We start from the raw sequence: 18,007 nt of genomic DNA, 5'->3' as shown, positions 1-18,007 counted from the left end.
GGTATGGACATTATGAATTTTTAGTTATGCCTTTCGGACTAACAAATGCACCTGTTGTTTTTATGGACTTGATGAATTGGATTTTCAGGCAATATTTAGACCGATTCATAGTTGTGTTTATTGATGATATCTTGATTTACTCTCATGATGAATCTGAACATACCGAGCATTCGAGAATTGTGTTACAAACTTTGAGAGATAAACAGTTGTTTGCAAAGTTTAGCAATGTTTGTTTTGGCTATGAGAGGTTGGATTTCTGGGACATATTGTTTCAGCTGATGGTATCCAGGTTGATCCAAGTAAGATTTCTGCGAATATAGATTATAAGCCTCCGAGAAATGTTTCTAAGGTCCACAGTTTTCTGGGACTAGCAGGATCTTATAGACGATTTGTAAAAGGCTTTTCGATGATTGAAACTCCAATGACAACATTGCTTCAAAAAGATGTTAAGTTTGAATGGTTAGAAAAGTGTCAACAGAGCTTCAAACAGTTGAAAGTACTATTGACGGAGGCACCAGTGTTAGTTCAGCCTGAGTTAGGTAAAGAATTCATAATTTTCAGTGATGCATTGTTAAATGACTGGGTTGTGTTTTGATGTAGGAAGGCAGAGTTGTAGCTTATGCCTCGAGGCAGTTGAAGTAGCATGAAAATAACTATGCAACACACGATCTAGAATTGGCTGCGTTTTTGTTTGCGTTGAAAATTTGGTGCCATTATTTGTTTGGTAAGAAATTCCATATTTTTATCGATCACAGAAGCTTGAAATATTTGATGACTCAGAAAGACATGAATTTGCGATAGCAGAGATGTTTAGAATTGCTAAAAGACTACGACTTGGTAATTGACTATCATCCAAGGAAAACGAACGTAGTTGCTGATGTTTTGAGCTGAAAGACCTTGTTTGCTTTACGTGCTTTGAACACACATTTGGCTTTGTCTGACGATGGTTCGTTAGACCATTATTTCTACAACAAATTTGAGAGTTCAAAAGTTTGATAATGAGTTGCAAGCAAAATGAGTTAAGTGTGAGTCAATTTCTGATTCAGATGATTGTTTGAGATTCAAAGATCGAATATGTGTTCTGATAAACCATAATTTATACATATTTTTACCTCATGCTTAGCATATTTTTGGATGAATTATCCTTAGATTTGGTGAATTCGATGCTCCTAATCTTTTAATTTCATGTTTTATACTTAGGTGAGCATAAGAGAGTAAAAAGAGCGAGAAACAGACCGAAAACGGAGAAAATGGACCAACATAGGAAATCAACACGGCCTGGACTTCCGTACACGGGTAGACCACACGTCCGTGCCAATGTAACAGCTTAAACAGGGATTGAAGAAATCACACACGGGTGTGTCCCTATCAAGCCCAAGTTTAGTTCTATTCAGAAAAGGCAACTCTTGAGGGTTTTTAGGCATTCTAAACCCTATTTAAACACCTGATGAGGCACTTAGAAGGGACACACAAAGTAGGAGGCAAGGAATTACTCAAGGAAAGCCGATTGATCCATCTCAGAAGCCAGATTCATCGTCAAGACTGAGGATCTCCCTTCAATTTCCTTCAGGAGTTTTGGGTTTTCTTTATGTTTTGTTATCTTTATTCTTTTGAGATGTTTTCTTCCATAATTATGAACTAAACCCCCTAAATACCTAAGGGGAATGAAACCTAAGACGGATCTTGTTATTATTATTTGAATTGTATGATAAATATTTGACTTATTCTTAATTATATGTTCTTAATTATTTTTTTTAATATTCCAGGATATTGATTCAAGTTAATGCACTTATTCGAAGGAGCAAAAGTCCTTGTCTAAGAGTAAATTTGTCATAATTAAGCGGGGTTGATTGCACGCCTAGAGATAGGGTGACAAGATTTTTCCAAATTAGGGTGAAACCTAATAAGGGAGTCCATAGATTGAGTTAATGCAACACTTGGGTGTTAATTAGAAAGAGATTTCAATTAATCAACCTAGGGTTAGACGTTATTAGTCTCGAGAGAGATAATAATATAACTTAAGGATTTCTACGGATCAAGTCAAATGAATAAATCGTCTGATTCAGAGTCAAATAACAAGTGAAGTCTAGGTGGATTTTTCCTTGGGTATTGTCTTAATCAATAGAGTTTTCCCAAAAGCTTTTCCCCAATTTTCTCTCTGTGCACCTTTAGTTTAGTTAATTAGTTTAGATAAACAAATCCCTTAATTTTTAGGCTAGATAATAAAAAGAAAGTAATTACTAGTACTCTTGGTTCCTTTGGGTTCGAAAATCCGGTATTGCTAAAGCTATACTATTGTTCGATAGGTACACTTGCCTTCATCGTGGTAATAGTTAGTTTCAAGAACGAATAATTATAAATTTTTAAACCTGTCGCGAATATCACATATCAAGTTTTGGCACCATTGCCGGGGAAATAAGATATTAGGAACACTCGATTTCTATTACTTTAGCCATTTTACTTTATTTGCAATTAAAATTTTTCTTTTCTTTTCTAATTTTCTCTTTTATTCGCTTCTGGCAGGTTTTTTATAGTGTATGACTAGAAGAAACCCGTCGGGACCATTACTTTTTGATAGTGAGATCGATCGTACAGCTCGCAGAAATTGAAGAGAAATAAGGTGAAGCTTAAGATACACAGAGGAAGAGCAAGAGGACGATATTCAAACCACAACCAAAGAGATGGCTGAAAATCAGGAAAATCCACTACCTCCTGCGATTACCGCTGATCTAGTAAATCAGAATCATGCTCCACACACTATGTATGATTATGCTAAACCGAATTTAATAGGAACTGAGTCAAGTATAGTTAGGCCTGCTATTGCTGCAAATAATTTTGAACTAAAACCTAACACGATTCAAATGGTACAGTAATTTGTTCAGTTTGATGGTTTGTAGGATGAGGATCCAAACACTCACTTGGCAAATTTTCTGGAACTCTACGACACATTTAAAATCAATGGCGTCTTTGATGATGCCATTCATCTTCAGTTATTTCCCTTTTCATTAAGGAATAAGGCTAAACTGTGGTTGAACTCGTTACCACGAGGGTCAATCACTACTTGGGAACAAATGACCGAAAAGTTTTTACTAAAATATTTTTTGCCGACTAAAACGGCTAAATTAAGGAATGATATATCTTCTTTTGTGCAGATGGATCTAGAAACACTCTAGGATGCATGGGAAAGATACAAGGATCTGTTGAGAAGGTGCCCTCACCATGGGCTACCACTCTGGCTACAGGTTCAAACTTCTCACAATGGCCCAAATCCTTCAACTAGACAAATGGTTGACGCATCCGCTGGTGGGACTATCAATAATAAGACACCTGAGGATGCTTATGAATTTATAGAAGAGATGTCACTAAATAATTATCAGTGGCAAGTCATGAGGACAAAGCCAACAAAAGCAGCCAGCGTTTTTAATGTTGATTCAGTCACCATGCTCTCTAATCAGGAAGAACTTTTGAATAGAAAAATTGTCGGTTTTCTTGGTTCTTCATAGGTTCACCCAGAAATGAAATGCAATGCAAGTTGAGGAGGGACGAGCAATTCATAATACCCACTTTATGGCCACACCATGGAAAATAAGCAATTAAATTATATGGGTAATAATCCTCAATCTCAAAATAATCCTTATAGTAACACTTACAATGCAGGATGGAGGAACCACCCAAATTTCTAATGGGGAGGCCAAGGGAATCAGAGACCACCACCACCTCCAGGCTTCCAACAACCACCTTACCAACAGGAAAAGAAGCTGAACCTTTAGGAGATGCTAACAAAGTTTATCTCGGTGTCAGAAACTAGCTTTCAAAATATCGAAACAGCACTTAAGAATCAACAGGCGTCGATCTAAGGGCTCGAAACTCAGAGAGTCCAACTCGCCAAATTGATTTCTGAATGACCACAAGGTAGCCTATCGAGTAACACTGAATCTAACCCAAGGGAACAACTCAACACAATTACCATCCAAGACAAGGAAGGGTTAGTTGAACCTGAACTAGAACCGAGGTAAGGAATTGTGGTAAGTAAAGGTAAAGGCGAGGTAGACCACAGTGAGCAGAAACAGGTAAGTAAAGAGTACAAACCACAAGTGCCATACTCCAATGCGACAAGAAAAGACCGCACAGATGAACAATTTGGTAAATTCCTTAAACTATTAAAGAAATTACACATTAACTTACCATTTATTGAAGCTCTTTCGCAGATGCCAAATGCAGTCAAATTCTTAAAGGAGCTTTTAGCAAATAAATGGAAGTTGGATGAGGCGTCACATGTGGAGTTAAATGCAGTTTCCTCAGCCATTCTACAGAATAAGCTTGCCAACAAATTGAAAGATCCAGGGAGCTTTATGATTCCTTGTTTAATTGGTAGCTTAAATGTTAAAAATGCTTTTCCTGATTTAAGGGCTAGTATTAATGTCATACCCTACAAAATGTTTAAATAACTAGGTCTTGGGAAACCCAAACAAACTAGGATGAGTATTCAGTTAGCCAATAAAACTATCAGATTTCTTAAAGGTATTATTGAAGATGTACTTGTGAAAATTGATGAAATTATATTCCCAATCGATTTATTGATGAATTTATATTCCCAATCGATTTTATTGTTCTAGACATAGAAGAGGGTAGTGATGCACCTCTAATTCTAGGAAGGCCCTTTTTAGCAACTGCTAGAACCGTTATTGATGTTGGTACAGGTGAACTCACACTTCGTATGGGTGATGACTCAATTACTCTTCAAGCTCGTAATCCTATTAATACTGACCATATGGTGCAACCTTCTTTACAGGAAACACGTTCGAAGAGCACGCATGAACCTTGTTCAAGTAACAATTATAAAGAATGAAGGCTACATAGGAACTAGATGAATGGCGAACACATAAACCAATGACACACTATAAACCAAAACCACGCCATGACAAGCTCAATATTTCACCAAATCAACTTAAGGCTGCAGACAAAGTACTACTAGATACAGCAGACCCTCGTACTGCCACTCCTAAACCTAACGAAGCAATCCCTCTTACGGTACTCAGCATTTTTCCATATGGTACAGTCGAGGTAATTCATCCCAAATTTGGCACTTTGAAGGTAAATAGTACACGTCTAAAACCTTATTTGGATGAAATTGATAGTAGGAATGAGGAGTGTAAACTCCTCACACCACTCTGGCCATACAAAAGGGAGGTAAGTCGAGCTTAGACTCTAAATAAGTGCTTCTTAGTAGGCAACCCGAGCACTAACAGTATTAATTTCTTTAAATTTTAGTTTTTAACATCTAACCACTAACTTAATCTTCGAATACATTTTTTACAAAACCACACGGCCAGGCACACGGGCGTGTCTTAGGCCGTGCTCACACCACGCGAGGAGACACGCCCGTGCGATACGGTCGTGTGAAACCAAGGCAAAGTTTTTCTCCAACACGGGATGCGATAAGTTGCCACAGGCATGCGACACGCCCATGTCTTGAAGCCGGGGTTGACACTGAGAAATTAACACGAGCATCCGACATGCTCGTGCCTATCACCCATGGTCGACACTGTTAAACTAACACGAGCGTGCACATTTGAAAACGGGCCTGGAAGAAGCGAACGAAGTAGGACACGGACGTGCAACACGGCCATGTGAAGCAACACGCTCAAAGAACACGGGAGTAGGAAGAATTTCAAATGCGCCCAAATTTAAAAATCGCGAAACACATGGGTTAAAATTAGGGCACACGGGCGTGCTCCACGGTCGTGTGCCCCAAAATATATATAAACCCTTCACTATTAATCATCCCCTTCCCCAAATCCCTAACCCTAGCTGCTATAATTCCTTCACACGCCCTTTCTGCCATACCCGTGTGCCGACCACAACACCACCATCGACAACCCAAGCTCCTCCCTCTACCAAGCTCTTGCGTTTGTTCATTCTTTTCTCTTCATTTTGTTTACTAATTTGATTTTTCTTGTTTTATTTTGACTGTTAATCTTCATAGTTCTAATAATAGCAATGCTTATACCCTTTGTTTCTTGCTAATCTAGTTCATGGATTATGGTACATTCATTCTTGTGTTGCCATGGACTTCAACCTATTTCCCATATTATCATTTCCATATGCATCCATTCCCTAGGCATTATTCTCGTATTCCTATTCGTAGTAATGACTTAAAATATCTGATTGGGTTATCTTTTAGTATAATTGTTTTTAGTACATGACTCCTATGAAGTATCTCTATTTAGTTCTAACATGTATTGCATATTTGTCCATGCTATTGTTGGAGAGTAAATTTTTTTTATTTCGTCTTGCCATTGAAGTTATCATGTCAAATCATGGTAAGAAAACTGTCGTCCCCACCTCAAAGAGAAGGAAAGAAGCAACTTCATCCTTGGGTCCTACTGCTGAAATCAGGCACCCATTCCTCTAATTCCTACCGGGACCACAAGAGGAACTTTTTCAAATACTACGGGCCTGACCCCTAGGTGCGGGCCGCTGCATTGACTAGGCCGCACTTGAACAAATCCAACTAGCTGACGCGGTCCGAGCCCTCTTGATGACTGACCCGTGAGGGCTATTCTTTGAGATCATCGAGCTGGAGTACCTCGAGCTCACACGCGAACTCTGTTTGACCTTTCACCTCCAAGCAGTTATGACAGAGTTCAATGATCCTAGAATGGTCCAGTTCCGTCTGGCGGTTTAGTCTGCCAGTTGAACGTACCCGAGTTCGGCGTCTCTTTGGGGCTCTACACGGGGGAGTTCATGGACAACGATGATTTTGACACCCTTCATCGCCACATCCACTTGTCTCCCTCCAACTGCTGGAGGGCCCTCGTTCCTGCTTCGGCCACCTATAACCCTAATCGCTCCAAGGCATCGGCCCTCACCCTATCCCTGAGGTACTTACATGACATCTTCGCCCACACTCTGACAGGGCGGTGGGAGACCACCAGCGTCATGAACACTCACGACGCCTAGTTTTTATGGAGTATGGCGAACAGGTACGTCTTTGACCTTGCCTATTTCATTGCCCTCGCCATTCGCCACCAAATGGAGCAGCATAGGAGAGGAGTCATTTCCATTGGCCCCTGTATGATCAACTAGCATGGTATTTCAGTCTCCTCAACACGGCGATGCAAGTATCCTCCTTCACCCTCATCGGTCAGATGTCCCCACAGGGTATCTCGAGTATGCTACATATGAGAATGATCAAGCGACGACGTGGAGTTGGCCCTCACCAGTACCGCCTGGTCCAGTCCGTCGAGAAGGACCCACCGATGATGTCCTTCCACAACACGAGGACCCACCGTCTCAACCACCACCCATCCATCGTCCAGTTCATGTGGCAGCTTCATACTCTGACATCTCTGAGCGCCTTACTCAATTTGAGCAGCAGTGTTTTCAGCGCTTTGATCACATTGATGCTACCCTACATCAGATTTGTCAGCACCTTCACACTCATCGCCAGCACCACCTTGCGAACCATCCGGCGATGACAATGTTTAAAAAAAATATTTATTATTTTCACTTTTATCTTTATTTATCTTCTTAAAGTACTTTTTATTTTACTTTCCTTTAATACTATATCATTTTTAGGTTTTATAATTTTTATTGAACAATTTATAGTTTCAGCTATTTCATTACAAGTAATTATGCTTCCTAATACTTCCTAAAGAGTTCTTGACTTTATCACAGTTGTAAAGATCTCCAAAGCTCATCATCACTTAGGAACTTGAAACTCCATTGGAAAAGGTTCTCCACGACTGCTATGTCTTGCTTAACCACAATCATAGCTACTACCAGATATAATATTCTTTTGGCATAGGACTTATGGACTAATGAACCTCTACCACCACTGGAGTGTCCTCTTCCACTCTCATCATTACCTTAGCCGATTATTCTCCATAACTCTAATTCAATGAGTCCATTCATCATTCAAGAAGTTTCACTTTTCTCCCTATCTTATGATTTTATATCTATATTTTTCAGTATATCTATCATTGTACATTGAGGACAATATACATCTTAACTGTGGGGGGTCATTTATATCATTATCAAAAAATCCCTGAATTTTGTCTTATTCTCAAATAATTTTCTCATATCATCATTAGAATGAATTTTGATTAATTTATGATTTTGATTAATATGTCTTGAATTAAAACATAGGAATTTATGCATTTATTGTTTAAACTTTAAGTAATTAGAGAATCAAGCATGATAAGTTGATTTTTGAGAATTAAAAATTTTTAGGTTGTTTCCCCAAGTCTAGGTATTATCTTGAGTTGAAGTTCATAGGTTTAAACATCAAAAAGCCATAATTTTTGTGAGATTTTGAGCCTTTAGAGCATCTATGATTTCTTTCATGCTCACTTTTATTGTTTCTTTGAGTACGTCAATATTGATCTATTATTCTAGAACTTGCTTGATTATACATGTTAAGACCACACCTTTGATTTGATAGGTCAAGATGATAAAGGCACTTAGGTTTAACCCACTCACTCCATAAAAGCCTACCTTCATAATTAACCCTTAGTAAATCCTTTTGAGCCTAATAATCCATCCATTGATTTACCTTCAATATTAATCCATAACCCATTATTGTTGAAATACCCTAAATTAATTTGATCCCTATTTTTTTAGAGATTTGATTTGAATTAATTGTTTAGCTATATTTTATTTTTTATTGTAATAATTAGCAAAGTTATATGTTATTTGACTTGTTCTTAATTAAAAAAAATTGCATTCGTATTAGTAATAATTCTTTGTTTTTGAGCTTAAGTTTTTAAATTCTTTATCCCATGAAGAAAAGCTCAATTCTAGGATTTTCTAATTAAAAATGTTATTTATCAAGTTGTAGTATTTTTCTAGTTAGGTAATTTTTCAATTCAATCTCGATTCTAACCTTCTCTTTTAGCTTGTGACCACATCCCCTAACCAAAGCCACGTTACAACCCCTCTAAAGACCTTTTGATTGATGTATAATCTCAATACATAGTGGTGGAGATGTGATTTTCATGCAAGCCTATGGTAATATCTTTTCCTATTGACTAATAAGTGCTCCATTTATTGTCCTTAAACACCTCAAGTGATTTGATTAAATCTTTAGTGAGGAGGTTAAAACTTGTGATATTTTGAATCAAAGGTAATCACTTAGATGAGGGGAGACACCTATGTTTTCGTGATAAAATGCTCAACTTGGAATGTTTGAAACTTTGATGTTCTTCTAGTTGAATTCTCAATGTGTGATTACTTATGGTTTATTTTGAGAGACTATTGATGAGAATTATAAGTTGAGAAGAATTTATTTTGATTCTGAGTTGAGGATTTTGCTTAAGGACAAGAAAATGCTTAAGTGTGGGGCTATTTGATAAACCATAATTTATACATATTTTTACCTCATGCTTAGATATTTTTGGATGAATTATCCTTAGATTTGGTGAATTCGGTGCTCCTAATCCTTTAATTTCATGTTTTATACTTAGGTGAGCATAGGAGAGTAAAAAGAGCGAGAAACAGGCCAAAAACGGAAAAAATGGACCAACATGGGAAATCAACATGGTCTGGACTTCTGCACACCGGTAGACCACACGCCCGTGCCTATGTAACAACCTTGAACACAGATTGAAGAAATTGCACACGGGCGTGTCCCTGTTGAGCCCAAGTTTAGTTTTATTCGAAAAAGGCCACTCTTGAGGGTTTTTAGGCATTCTAAAGCCTATTTAAACACCTGAGGAGGCACTTAGAAGGGACACATAGAGTAGGAGGCAAGGAATTACTAAAGGAAAGCCGATTGATCTATCTCAAAAGCCAGATTCATCATCAAGACTGAGGATCTCCCTTCAATTTCCTTCAAGAGTTTTGGGTTTTCTTTATGTTTTGTTATCTTTATTCTTTTGAGATGTTTTCTTTCATAATTATGAACTAAACCCCTTAAATACCTAAGGAGAATGAAACCTAAGATGGATCTTGTTATTATTATCTAAATTGTATGATAAATATTTGACTTGTTCTTAATTATGTGTTCTTAATTCTTATTTTAATATTCCAGAATATTGATTCAAGTTAATGCGCTTATCTAAAGGAGCAAAAGTCCCTGTCTAAGAGTAAATTTGTCGTAATTTAGCGGAGTTGATTGCACGCCTAGAGATAGGGTGACAAGATTTTGCCGAATTAGGGTGAAACCTAATAAGGGAGTCTATAGATCGAGTTAATGTAACACTAGGGTGTTAATTAGAAAGAGATTTCAATTAATCAACCTAGGGTTAGACGTTATTAGTCTCGAGAGAGATAATAATATAACTTAGGGATTTCTACGGATCAAGTTAAATGAATAAATCATCTGATTCAGAGTCAAATAACAAGTGAAGTATAGGTGGATTTTTCCTTTGGTATTGTCCTAATCAATCGAGTTTTCCCAAAAGCTTTTCCCCAATTTTCTCTCTGTGCACCCTTAGTTTAGTTAATTAGTTTATATAAAGAAATCCCTTAATTTTTAGGCTAGATAATAAAAAGAAAGTAATTACTAGTACTCTTGGTTCCTTTGGGTTCGACAATCTGGTCTTGCTAAAGCTATACTACTGATTGATAGGTACACTTGCCTTCATCGTGATAATAGTTAGTTTCAAGAATGAATAATTATAAATTTTTAAACCTGTCGCAAATATCACGTATCATGTTCAGAGAAATTCAGAGTTGATTCAGATGATTTTGAAAGAAGCACATAATTATTGTTTATCTGTACACACGGGAAGCACGAAAATGTATAATGATTTGAAATAGTTTTATTGGTGGCATGGCATGAAAAGAGATATCTCAGAAATTATTTTGAAATGTTTGATTTGTCAGCAAGTCAAAGCTGATCATCAAGTACAGTCATGTTTATTACAGCCTATCATGATTCCTAGGTGGAAATGGAACAGAGTAACTATGGATTTTGTTTCGGGTTTGCCCTTAATTCCAAGAAAGAAAGATGAAATTTGGGTTGTTGTTGATAGATTAACAAAATCTGGGCATTTTGTTCTAGTGTGTACAGATTATTCACTCGATAGATTTGCTGAGTTATATATTTCCAAAGTTGTGAAATTGCACATAGTGCCTACTTCTATTGTTGTTGTGAAATTGCACGTAGTGCCTACTTCTATCGTTTCAGATAGAGATCCGAGATTCACTTCACAATTTGGAAGAAACTACAAGAGGCATTGGGTACAAAGTTACATTTTAGTACTGCATTTCACCTGCAGACGGATGGTCAATCCGAGTGAGTTATTCAGATACTTGAGGATATGTTGCATTGTTGCATTCTCGAGTTTGGAGGTAGCTGAGAGAAATATTTACCCCAAATTGAATTTACTTACAATAATAGCTTTCAATCAAGTATAAAGATGGCACCAAACGAAGATCTATATGGCCGTAAATTTCAAACAACATTGTACTGGACTGAGCTAAGCAAGAATAAGCTTCACGGGATTGATCAGATTAGAGAGATTGAAGAAAAATTGAAAGTAATTCACGATAGTTTGAAAGCAGCCTCGGATCGACAAAAATCGTATGCAGATTTGAAAAGGAAAGATATTGAGTTTTAGATCGGGGATAGAGTGTTTCTGAAAGTGTCACCATGGAAAAGGATATTGTGGTTTGATCAAAAAAGGAAATTGAGTCTGCGATTCATTGGACTGTATGAGATTATTGAGCGAGTCAGACTAGTTGCTTATCGACTATCTTTACTGGATGAGCTAGAGAAAATACATAATGTGTTTCATGTATCGATGCTTCAACGATACCGATCTAACCCTTTACATTTTATTTCCCCAACTGAGGTTGAAATTCAGACAGATTTATCGTGTAGTGAAGAACCGATTTGAATCTTAGCTCGTGAGATCAAGGAATTTAGAAATAAGAGAATTGCATTAGTGAAAGTATTATGGCATCGACACGGGGTTGAAGAAGCTACGTGGGAACCCGAGGATGCTATGAGAAACCAATACCCAAACCTATTCACTGGTAAGATTTTCGAGGACGAAAATCCCTAAAGGAGAGATTTGTAATAACTCGGTTTTAGCTAAATCAGAATAGTGGTTTTGAAACCACAAATCCGAGGTCAAAAATTATTTTAATATTTGTTTTGGTGTTTATAGCATGTGAATATATGTGACAAAGTTTTGTGAAATAATTTTAGCGTTTGAATGCTTAATTTGATTAAAGGACTAAATCGCGTAAAATTTTAAAGTTGCATTCTACATGTTTAAAGTGCTTAATTGCTATGGTTGATTAAATCAAAAGTCCTTATGATGATATTAGACCATTAGTAGTGTTAATTGACATAAATGAGCTTAATATCATGAAATTTGGTGGCTTCTAATTAAGGTCATATTGGTAATTAATTAGCATATAATAAATAAAAAAATAAAGAAAAGGTGGCTATCATCTTTTTTATAGCCGAATGAAGCTTGGAGAAAAGCCATATTAGGGCTTGGAAGCATTTGGTCATTTTGGAGCTTAATTGTAAATTCATTTTAGCTCAGTTTTTTATTATTTTTACATTTTTGAGATCGTTGCTTCGTATTCTAGCTAGCCCGTGTCTTAATTTTTGAATTTAATCATGATTTCGTGAAGTTCCATTGATGAATATTTTAGCTTTTGAATGTTTGATAATGGAAAATGACTTTTTTTATAGATTTAAATGTTTTGTAAAGTGATTTTAGGTCAAAATGCATTTTAGGGATTTAATTGTGAAAAGTGTAAATTGAGGGGTTGAAATGTGAAATAAATGAAAGTTTAGGGCTGCTAAGGACCCTATAGAAATTTGGCACTCATGAATTTAGAAAGAAATTGTGTAATTTGTGTTTTTATGTGTTAAGGACTAAATTGCAAAAATGTGGAACTTTAGGGGCTAAAGTGTCAAATGCCTAAATATGTGTTTGTGGACTGAATTGAGTGAATTGATGAATAAATAAGTTAATTTTGAATGTATATAGATCAAGAAAGAAAGAAATCGGATTTAGATAAGGGAAAATCAAAGGTTATTGAATAGTCGATCCAGTCCATTTATCCCGAATACAAGGTAAGTTCATATGCAAATAAATGTCTTTAAATTGAATTATATATGTTTAGTTGTCATTCAACTGCTATGAATGTTGAATAATCAAATACGAGCAAGAATCGTCAGGGTTACAATATCAAAAACTCCCGTACGAACCTTAGGAATAGTATAGGATACGAATGTCATGACATTATGATTAACGAGGTGTGATTATGTGTAAGACCATGTCTGGGACATTGGCATCATTATGTGATTACGTGTAATACCATGTCTGGGACATTAGCATCGTTATTTGATTTCGTGTAAGACCATAGCTTGGCTATCGGCATCAATATGTGATAACATGTAAGAGCATATCTCGGATATGGCATTGTACGAGCTATATGTGATTTTCGAGTATCCTTAACAATTCCAAAAAGGTTTAATGGGCAAAGTCAAGTCGAGGAAGAATGTGTGAATGAGTTAAGTGACTCAGGTACGTATGAGATTCATACAAGTATTAAAAAGGGAAGTATTTTATGAATTCATTTATGATATTGAATATGTATACATTGAGCAAGGTTTGTGAGCTTATATATGCTTACTCATAGTTTGCCTATTGATGAAAATAATGTTGATTCATGTGGTAATTCTATTTGTATATGGCTTACTAAGCTTTTAAATCTTACTTTGTGTGTTTTGTGCATGTTTTATAGATAATCAAAGCTAGCTCAGTCTCGGGGATCATCAAGAACACCGTCACACTATCGAGCAACTTGTTGATACTTTTGTTGCTATGTAAATATAGTATATGGCATGTATAGGCTAGTGATATGATGATGTGTTTTGAGATATGATATTAGTCATGAGATTTAGCTCATAAATGATGTAAATGCTGGCGTGTATTTGGCCATTTGGGTTGGCTTATTATATGAGTTTGGTAAGTGAAACATGATGTATATAATTGTCCTTGTGTTTTGGCATGTTTGTTATGGATTTTGTGATGATTAATTGGTATGATTTGAGGTTTAAAATAGATGATAAGATGATGAGAAAAATGCATAGAGAAGATAGGTGAAATTGTTGGTAATGGCATATTGTTTTGGTATGTCTATGGTTATGATTTGAGTAGTGAAATGGTTGAAGATGAAATGGAATGATTTGTATATGAATTGGAATGTTTTGGTTGCCTATAAGTGTATTGAAATGGTAAGAAATATTGTGGTTTAGGTATGCTTGATGTGGGTGAGAAACATGGCTTAAATCAAGCCTAATTTCGCCCCACGCAGTTGAGCACACAGGCGTGTGGCTCGACCGTGTGCCTACTTTAAACAAGTCAGTGAGTTACATAGCTTAGACACACGGGCGTGTCTACTGGCCGTGTGTGACACACGGGCTAGCACATGGGCATGTGGCTAGTTGTGTGACCCATGTCAGTATACCCTTCAGATTTCACACGGCCAAGGCATACGGGCGTGTCCTCGGCCGTGTGATGCAAGTTAGTATGTATGCCCTGTTTCCACATGGCTTGTGACACAGGCGTGTCTGGTGGCCGTGTGAGGCACACGGCCTATTCACACCGGCGTGTGATCCCTATACGCATGAAAATTTTATAAGTTTCCCAAAATTTTCAAATGTTATCGATTTAGTCTCGAATCTCTTCTAGGCATGTTTTAAGGTCTCGTAGAGCCTTATAAGGGACAGTGTGACTATGTTGGATTAATGTTTATGTATTAATGGATTCTTGGATGAAAAATGCATGTTGTATGTTGTGCTTTGATAGGTAATGCCTTGTAACCCTATTTCGGCGATGGATATGGGTTAGGGGTGTTACAGAGTTTTGGCTAGAAAACACTATCTGGGTTTTTGATGAACTATCCTGCACACCTACCGAGTGCTTGAAATATGCAGTATCCTTACTGAAAGATACGACTTATCATTGGTGGAATACCATAACTTCCATTATATCGAGGGAGAATATAACTTGGGAATTCTTCTAGACTGAATTTAGCAAGAAATATGTTAGTCAGAGGTTTATGGATCCAAAAAAAAAAGAATTTCTGGAACTCGATTAGGGAAGCATGACTGTATCTGAGTATGAACGGGAATTTTTTCGACTGAGTGAGTATGCTAAAGAATGAGTTTTAACTAAGGCTAAAATGTGTAAACATTTTGAAGAGGGCCTAAATGAAGATATCAAGCTATTGATTGGGATTCTCAAAATAAGGGAATTTGTGGCATTAGCCGACTGAGCACAAAAAGCTGAGGAACTGAGTAAAAAAAAGAAACAAGCCAAAAGAGAGGCTTAGATTTCTGGAAAAAGAGCTATGGGTAAGTCACAATCATTTGCCGCTAAGAAATTAAAGAAGTATTATGATCGTGTGACCACTTTCACGGGATATTCTGAAAGAGAACGAGGCTCTCAACGATCTAACCTGAGGTCTTCAACTCCATCTGTTACCAGTGTGGGTAGTGTCAGTAATCCCAAACCAAAATGAAAACATTGTAACAAGTTTCATCATGGGGAATGTCAGTCTAAAAGTGGAGCTTGTTTTGGATGTGGTTCACTTGACCATTTTCTTAGGAATTGTCCCGAAAGAGTTGAAAAGGAGATAGAACAAGCTCTAAAGCCAAGCAATCCTGTTGTAAGAGGCAGACCACCCCGTCATCCCGGTAATGTTAGTGGTAGTCGAGGTACTACCAAGGACACGACAGCTAAATCTGAGGCACGAGCACCTACGAGGAAATATGATATTCGTGCTAGAGAATATGCCTCTGAGGCAGACATCATTACTTGTACATTTTCTCTACTTGATACTAATATTACTACATTGATTGATCCTGGTTCCACACATTCATATATATGCACGAACCTAGTGTCTGTTAAAATTTTATCTGTTGAATTCACTGAAATTGTGGTAAAATTTTCAAACCCCCTGGGCCAGTGTGTTATGGTGGATAAAGTCTGTAAGAACTGTCCATTAATGGTAAAAGGTTATTAGTTTTCGGCTGACTTGATGTTATTGCCATTTGATGAATTTGATGTGATTTTGGGAATGGATTGGTTAACCCGATATGATGCAGTGGTAAACTATAAGTAGAAATATATTGTATTGAAATGTGAGAACGGTGAACTACTTCGTGTTGAATCTGATAAATTGGATGGATTACCTAATGTGATTTTGGCAATATCAGCACAGAAATATGTCAGGAAGGGGTATGATACTTATCTTGCATATGTGATGGATACCAAAGTATCTGAGTTGAAGATTCAATCAATGTTAGTAGTATGTGAATTTCCTGATGTATTCCCAAAAGAATTACCTAGTTTTCCATTGGATAAAGAAGTGAAATTCTCTATAGATTTTGTTCCAGGAATGACACCGATATCCATAGCACCTTATAGAATGGCTCTTACTAAGTTTAAAGAGCTGAAAGTACAGTTGCAAGAATTGATTGACAGAGGTTTTGCTCGACCTAGTTTCTCACCTTGAGGTGCGCCAGTTTTATTTGTAAAGAAGAAGGATGGATCGTTGAGGCTGTGTATTGATTATAGACAGCTCAACAAAGTTACAATAAAGAACAAGTATCCATTGCTTCAAATTGATGACTTGTTTGACCAGCTAAAATGTGTCACTATATTTTCGAAGATTAATATCCGTTCTAGTTACTACCAACTACGGGTAAAGGAATCGGATGTACCAAAGATAGCTTTTAGAACCAGGATGGACACTACAAGTTTCTTGTGATGCCATCCAACTTGACAAATGCACCTGCAGTGTTTATGGATTTGATGAACAGAATTTTCAACCCGTATTTAGACAGGTTTGTGGTGGTTTTATAGATGATATTTTGGTTTACTCTAGGAATGAAAATGAGCATGCTGAGCATTTGAGAATAGTGTTGCAAACTCTACGACAGAAACAACTGTATGCCAAATTCAGTAGATGTGAATTTTGGCTAAGGGAAGTTAGCTTCCTTGGGCATGTAGTATCTGCTGAAGGTGTCCGAGTAGACCCGAATAAAACTTCAGCCATTGTTAACTGGAAGCCTTCAAAGAATGTGTCTTAAGTCCAAAGTTTTTTGGGACTAGCCTATTATTATCGAAGATTTGTAAAAAGTCTTTCAATGATAACTTCTCTAATGACTCGTTTGCTACAGAAAGATGTAACATTTGAGTGGACTGATAAATGTCAGCAGAACTTTGATAGATTAAAGGCTTTATTGGCAGAAGCACTTATGTTAGTCCAGCCTGAATCAGGTAAGGAATTTACAGTGTACAGTGATGCGTCATTGAATGGTTTAGGTTGTGTTTTGATACAAGATGGTAAGGTAATAGCCTATGCATCACGATAGCTAAAGCCACATGAAAAGAATTATCCGACATATGATCTTCAATTAGCAGCCATTTGGCGGCATTACTTGTTTGGTGAAAAATGTCACATATTCACTGATCATAAAAGTATAAAATATTTGATGTCACAAAAATATTTGAATTTGAGACAACGTAAATGGCTAGAATTGCTTAAAGATTACAATCTTGTTATTGACTACCATCCCGGGAAGGCCAATGTAGTGGCAGATGCTTTGAGCAAAAAATCCCTGTATGCTTTGCAAGCAATGGACACACGATTGTCATTATTTGATGATGGTTCAATCATAGCTGAGTTAAAAGCTAGACCAACATTTTTACAGCAAATTTCTGAAGCTTAGAAAAATGATAACAAGTTGCAAGCAATACAGGTACAAAGTGAATCGACTCCTGATTCAGAATTCAGACAGGGACTGATGGTTGTTTGTTATTCAAAGGCAGAGTATGTATACCAAAAGGTTCTGAGCTAGTGCAAAAGATCTTGAATGAAGATCATAATGGTAACATGTCTATTCATCCTGGTAGTTATAAAATGTATAATGATCTGAAAAAGATGTACTGGTGGCCGAGAATGAAATAAGACATTTCTGAGTTTGTATCTAAATGCTTGATATGTCAGCAAGTAAAAGCTG

At 36.9% G+C, this 18,007-nt stretch overlaps 1 non-coding gene across 1 annotated transcript; it reads right to left on the bottom strand.

Annotated features, from left to right (window-relative positions):
• Nucleotides 1–3,119: 3,119 nt before the first annotated feature.
• Nucleotides 3,120–3,226, bottom strand: LOC121205743 (small nucleolar RNA R71). Its single transcript, XR_005900818.1, has one exon. It is a non-coding gene; the product is annotated as a small nucleolar RNA R71 (small nucleolar RNA).
• Nucleotides 3,227–18,007: the final 14,781 nt, after the last annotated feature.

This window comes from Gossypium hirsutum, chromosome A08, assembly GCF_007990345.1.
Source record: "Gossypium hirsutum isolate 1008001.06 chromosome A08, Gossypium_hirsutum_v2.1, whole genome shotgun sequence".
Taxonomy (NCBI): domain Eukaryota; kingdom Viridiplantae; phylum Streptophyta; class Magnoliopsida; order Malvales; family Malvaceae; genus Gossypium; species Gossypium hirsutum.
Note: the sequence above shows the minus strand (reverse complement) of the source record. Positions and strands in the feature narration are given on the sequence as shown.